At 45.0% G+C, this 6,699-nt stretch overlaps 1 long non-coding RNA gene across 1 annotated transcript; it reads left to right on the top strand.

Annotated features, from left to right (window-relative positions):
- The first annotated feature begins 990 nt into the window (after nt 1–990).
- Nucleotides 991–5,414, top strand: LOC100940197 (uncharacterized). Its single transcript, XR_152627.4, has 3 exons — nt 991–1,111; nt 2,213–2,435; nt 3,106–5,414. It is a non-coding gene; the product is annotated as an uncharacterized LOC100940197 (long non-coding RNA).
- Nucleotides 5,415–6,699: the final 1,285 nt, after the last annotated feature.

The raw sequence follows: 6,699 nt of genomic DNA, 5'->3' as shown, positions 1-6,699 counted from the left end.
TGTCCCTGAGAGCCTGGCCATGGATAGGAAAAAAGGCTCTGATCACATTGGGGTTCTAGTACAAAAGAAGAACTTCCTTGAAGGCAAGGAAGAAGAAAAGAAGGGCAATGGCTTCTCCACAGTCGAAAGGAATTCCCTTAAGTTTAAGGACTACTTCTCATTCAGCATGGCACTGTGAAAAGTGCTCCTCTCAAGGGGTCCGACAGAACTGTGTTCAAAACCCAAATCAGGCTGGGCACAGTGGTTCATGCCTGTAATCCCACCACTTCGGGAGGCTGAGGCAGGAAGATCCTTTGAGCCCAGAAGTTCGAGAGCAGCCTGGACAATACAGCGAAACCCCATGTCCGCACAAAGTAAAAAATTGCCGGGTGTGGTAGTCCACATCTCTAGTCCCAGCTATGCGGGAGGCTGAGGCAGGAGGATCACTTGAGCCTGGGAAGCTGAGGTATTGAAACCACCTTTGCAAAATTATGACTGAGACACTGAGACATTGAAAGAGATCTAACTTAACTGACTCCATCTTGCTTCTAACCTCCAAGCTGCCCTTGTTCATTCCTGGGCGTAGGCTGAACTAACTTTGGGAGAAATTTAGTTTACAGTTTAAACAAAGATGGTAACAGCAGACCTCCTTCTTGTGTGGGGACTAGATTGCCTTTGTAAGACTAACATTAGCCACAAGATTAGAAATTATGGTTTCGAAGCCATGCAGCTGGAGGCTACAAGATTCTGACCCTCCCTAAACTGCTCCTAACATCAGTGCTGGAGATATTTTGCAGACCTGCACTTGACGGATCAGCCGGCACCTCCCATATCAATAAACTGGCTCATCTGATCTTGTGTCCCTCTGCCCCACCCAAGAACCGACTCAGTGCAAGAAGACAGCTCCCACTCCCTGTGATTTCATCTCTGACCAATCAGCACTCCTGGCTCACTGGCTTTCCCCCATCCACCAAGTTATCCTTAAAAACTCTGCTCCCCGAATGCTCAGGGAGACTGATCTGAGTAGTAAAAAAACTCCAGTCTCCTGCACAGCCAGCTCTGCACGAATTACTCTTTCTCTATTGCAATTCCCCTGTCTTGATGAATCAGCTCTGTCTAGGCAGCGGGCAAGGTGTGCCCCTTGGGTGGTTACAATTGCAGTGAGCCATGATCGTACCACTGCATTCCAGCCTGGGCAACAGAGTGAGACCTTGTCTTGAAAAAAAAAAAAATCCCAAATCAGCCACTTAATGAAAAGGCTCATTCTCCTCACATGCAAAGTAGGGATAACAATAACCACTTCCCATGTGCACATCAGGACTCACTAAGGAGCCAGAGTAACTGGCATCCACTGCCTGCTGATTATGCTGGGGTGTTGCCTGCAGGGAAGTGCTTTACATGCGTCGGCCCAGAGGCTCCCCACATCACGCAGGAGGTAGGCGCTTTGTTCTTTTCTTTTCTTTTTTTTTTTTTTGCGACGGAGTCTCGCTCTACTGCCAGGCTGGAGTGCAGTGGCACGATCTCGCCTCACTGCAAGCTCCGCCCCCCGGGTTGAAGCGATTCTCCTGCCTCAGCCTCCCAAGTAGCTGGGATTACAGGTACACACCACCACGCCCAGCTAATTTTTGTATTTTTAGTGGAGACGGGGTTTCACCATATTGGCCAGGATGGTCTTGATCTCCTGACCTTGTGATCCCCCTGCCTTGGCCTCCCAAAGTGCTGGGATTACAGGCGTGAGCCACAGCACCCGGCCTGGTGCTTTGTTATTTTCATACTGCAGATAGTAATCTGAGGTTTGGAGAAGTAATACAAGACTTGCTGAAGGTCACACAGAGCAAGGACAGAATTCATTCTGACTCCAGAGCCCATGCAATGTCCAAGAGCCCCCACCATGCCACGTTTTGAATGCTCATCTCTCTGCACTGCGTGCAATGCACTGCCCTGGCCATCCAGGCTTGAGGTATCTAAACCATGAGAGAGAGACTGAAAGAGAAATGGCAGCACATCTGTCAAAGAGTAAATTCCATTTTAAAACACTGACTGTGTGTGACAGCAAGGTTGGACAGCTCCACGGGGACACAGAGGGCCCCAGACACACGCCTGCCCTCCTAGATCTTCGTTTAATTCTATGAGTGGCCATGGAACAGATGGCATAAACAATTTTATATCTAAAAACTTCAAAGCTAATATTGTCTGAGATTCATATTGTGAATATATATCCTCATTTTTACAGAGAAACTCTGAGGCTCAAAGACATTGAATGACCTGCTGCTTCACGCACAGGTGGTCAGTGTTGCCAAAGCCCAGGACAAGCAGTCCAGGCAGCTGTCACGTTTCCAACATGTGGAAAGCCTCGCCGAAGCATGAGCTCTGCTGTCACCCTTCCATACAGCCAGGCCACATGAGGCGGACATGGATTTGTTCCAGCAGCTTCACCAGGGAATAAACAGGCATAGGTACAAATAAATAAACCTCAGGCTTGAGATCCTCTCTTTATCCAAAATCAAAAACCAATTCTTTTCTTTCCTTTCTTCCCTGGGGCCATCTTGGTGTCGCCCATCTGCCTGGGCCAGAGGCCCGTACTTGTTCCTGCATTGCCGGGCCATTTGGTAACATGAGGAGCTGATGCCCCTTTCCCTCCTGCTGTATCTTTTTTTTTTTTGGGGGGGGGGGACAGAGTCTCATTCTGTCACCCAGGCTGGAGTGCAGGGGCATGATCTTGGCTCACTGCAACCTCCACCTCCCAGGCTCAAGCGATTCTCCTGTCTCAGCCTCCCGAGTATCTGGGATTACCGGCATGTGCCATCACGCCTGGCTAGTTTTGTATTTTTAACAGAGATGGGGTTTCACCACGTGGGCCAGGCTGGTCTGGAACTCCTGAACTCAAACCATCCACTGGCCGCCTCGGCCTCTCAAAGTGCTGGGATTACAGGCGTAAGCCACCGCGCCTGGCCTCTCCTGTTGTACCATGTTAACCCCAGTTGCTGCTAAGCTAGCTTGTCTGTTTCTTCACCGTTTTCTTTACTTATGTCTGCTCTTCTAAACGTAGACAAACTTTTAGATTTTATTTTCCTCCCCAGTTGTAAATAGCAGAATCTGGACAAGAACTCAACATTTCTATTTCAGATTACACACTCTTTCTATATTACTATGAAGTTTCAAGATATTTTATGCGGCTTTTGTAAGAAACATAATCCTACTAACATTGACTGAGTACCAGGCCCTCTGCTAGAAGGCAGGGAAACTGCATACAGCAACTCCAGCATCATCCAGCCTCGAGGGCGAGGCAGACACGTAAGCAGGTGATCATAACAGTGTGTGCTAAATGATATATTGGGAAAATCACAGAATACTGTCGCAACACCCAGGGTGTGCTCTCACCCATCTTGAGAATGAGGAAGAGTTAACCCAGAACAAAGAAAGGGTAGTTGATGTTTAGTGTTTGGGCAGATACATTCCAAGCAAAGGGAACATTATTGGTAAAAGAAGAAAGGGGAGAAAGAGCCCAGAGTCTTCGGAGATCTGTAAATATTCAGTCTGACGGGGGTGTCAAGGCACAGAAGTGAAGTTTGGAGTTTATGCTACCGACAATGGGAATCTCTAAAAGGAGTTCAGAAAGATCTGAAAATAGACTCAAAGATTTCTTCAACAAAAGGAGATGGGTGTCTGAAAATGATGAAGATGTGGTCTCTGACTCCAAAGAGCTCATCACCTACTGGGAGAGACAGATATGTAAACAAATCATTACAGAACAATTTGTTTCATTCTAAATGTAGCACACACAAAGAGCTGGGGACAGTGAAGAGGAAGCCGTCAGCACTGCCTGGGGAGAAGAAAGGAAGGCTTTGTGTAGGTGACAACTGAGCAAGATGACAGATGAGTGGGCGGAAACCAGTCCTAGCAGAAGGGGTGGACCCCTGGGGCGGGACCAGGAAGGGCACCTCCAATTCATTACCCAAGATTAAATGAATGGAACATTCCCCGTACTCTTTAAATTTCAAGAATTTCTTTTCTTTCTTTCTTTCTTTTTTGAGACGGAGTTTTGCTCTTGTCGCCCAGGCTGGAGTGCGGTGGAGTGATCTCGGCTCACTGCAACCGCCGCCTCCCGGGTTCAAGCTATTCTTTTGCCTCAGTCTCCCGAGTAGCTGGGATTAAAGGCATGAGCCACCATGCCCGGCTAGTTTTGTATTTTTAGCAGAGATGAGGTTTCTCCATGTTGGTCAGGCTGGTCTCAAACTCCTGAACTCAGGTGATCCGCCCGCCTCGGCCTCCCAAAGTGCTGGGATTACAGGCGTGAACCACCATGCCCGGCCTAAATTTCAAGAATTTCTATTGCAACTCCTTTGCCTCAGGAATTTGTCCCCCTCCTAGTAGAGATAGTGAATGTTAAACTGTAACCTACATATCTCTTCTCAAGGATTTTGAATGTTTGTTTGTACAGAGAGAACACTCCATCTGGTATATCCCAGAAACAAAAGGAGCTTTTCAGCAAGATTTTCAGTGCACAGAAGCCGTGCTCATTTCTAGAGGCTGCATTCTCGGAAGCTTTTCGCCCTAAGCACAAAATCAGAGGCAAGTATGAGGAGTGGGGCTGCACCTGAGTGCAGCATTGCTGTACCCATCCTGTTTCCCAGACAAGCAGATTCAAAAATCAAGTGTCTTATTCGCTGGGGTTAGAAAGAATCTATTTTTTTCCTTTGGCAGCATCAAACATCACAAATAATTCCACTGAAAAGAATATTATACCTAATATATTCTACTTAAAGTCCAACAAATATATTAAGAGCAGAAAATTGTAGGATACAAGATTCTCAAATTTTCAGTAATACAGCTCAATATCAGTACACAAGGTGAGGCCTTATGGACTGAAGGTTTGTGTCCACCCAAAATTTGTATGTTGAAGCCCTAACCCCCACTGCGATGGTATGAGGAGGTGAAGCCCCTGGAAGATGATTAGGTCATGAGACAGAAGCCCTTGTCAATGGGACTGGTGACCTTGCCAAAGGGACCCTAAAGAGCTCTTATGCCCTCCTTCCTCTTGTGAGTGCACAACTAGCCGGCAAGCCAGAAGAGGACCCTCAACAGAACCTGACATTGCTGCACCCCGATCTCAGAATTCCAGCCTCCAAAATCGGAGAAATACATTTCTATTGTTTATAAACCACCCAATCTGTGGTACTTTGTTATAGCAGCCGAAAGTGACTAAGATGTGAGGCCAAAAAAGGTGCTTTCTCTATTAACAGCACAACTCTGCCTGTGCTTACAAAGAACTGTGGTTGAAATGGATTCAGCTTTACAACATCTGCAGAAGGCCAAGTTATATGCGGCAGTAGTGGTGGAAATGTTGAACTAGGAACTGTATTAAGGGGTGGAAAATAAAGGGATGAGCCATAATTTATTCAGGAAAATGCAAATAAAAGTAGTGGAAATAGCAATATTCATGAAAAGATAATATGGCATTTAATTTAAAAAGTCAGAGAGTGACTCGGTAATGATAAAAAAAAAAGCCATGAAAAAAATATTATAGTGATGAACCTTTAGGTACTAAATAGCATAGTGGTAAATATATATGACAAAAACTCTGGTCTGGCCTGGTGGCTCACGCCTGTAATCCTAGCACTTTGGGAGGCCGAGGCAGGTGGATCACTTGAGGCCAGGAGTTCGAGACCAGCCTGGCCAATATGGTGAAACCTCGTCTCTACTAAAAATACAAAAATTAGCCAGGCGTGGTGGCTCACGCCTGTAATCCCAGCTACTTGGGAGGTTGAGGCGGGAGAATCGCTTGAATCTGGGAGGTGGAAGTTGCAGTAAGCCGAGATCATGCCACTGCACTCCAGCCTGGGCAACAGAGTGAAACTGTGTCTCAAAAAAAAAAAAAAAAAAAAAAAAAACTCTGAGAATACACAGATAATTTAGTGTAACTGTGATCACTGCAGACTGGTAGTTCTTACTTTGAGCAATTTTGTCCTCCCATGAGACATTGGTGACAACTGGAGATATTTTTGGTCATCACAAATTGGACAGGGTAGAGGAAGGTGCTACTGGCATCTGGTGAGTAGAAGCCAGGGATGCTGCTAAACACCTGCAATGCCAGGACGGCCCCACAACAGAGAGATACATGGTGCAAAATGCCAACAGTGCCAAGACTGAGAAGCCCTGGTCTACAGTATTGCATTATATACTTCTCTCAAATCGACAGGTCAAGTAGACTCTCTCTATATATTTGTGTGTGTGTGTGTGTGTGTATACATCTATTATATGTTTGAATATATATTTGTGTGTGTGTGTGTGTGTATATATATATATATATATATATGAAGCTGGACTTAGTATACAAAGATAACTTTCACCCTGCCCAAAATATCATTATAATATGTAGATGTATATAAACATCTATACACATGCACACATAAATATATATTCAAATATATATGAAGCTGGACTTCGTATACAAAGATAACTTTCTATTCTACAAAATATATGTATTCTCTCTTATATTTAAAACCTTTATGATTATATTTAAGCTTGATAGCATGTTTTAACTTAACATTTATTGTAAGTCAAACACAACTTTATACTGATCAGCATAAATTGGCTAAAAGTTTTTTATTTCTTGAACATTACCAAATTTGATCTTTTTCAAAAGTAAGATAAAATGCCTATCTGAACTTTGAAAGGAGGAAACCTGATGAGATATAGGTTCCCATTTCTCAAGACCTG

The sequence above is a fragment of the Pongo abelii genome, chromosome 17 (assembly GCF_028885655.2).
Source record: "Pongo abelii isolate AG06213 chromosome 17, NHGRI_mPonAbe1-v2.0_pri, whole genome shotgun sequence".
Taxonomy (NCBI): domain Eukaryota; kingdom Metazoa; phylum Chordata; class Mammalia; order Primates; family Hominidae; genus Pongo; species Pongo abelii.
Note: the sequence above shows the minus strand (reverse complement) of the source record. Positions and strands in the feature narration are given on the sequence as shown.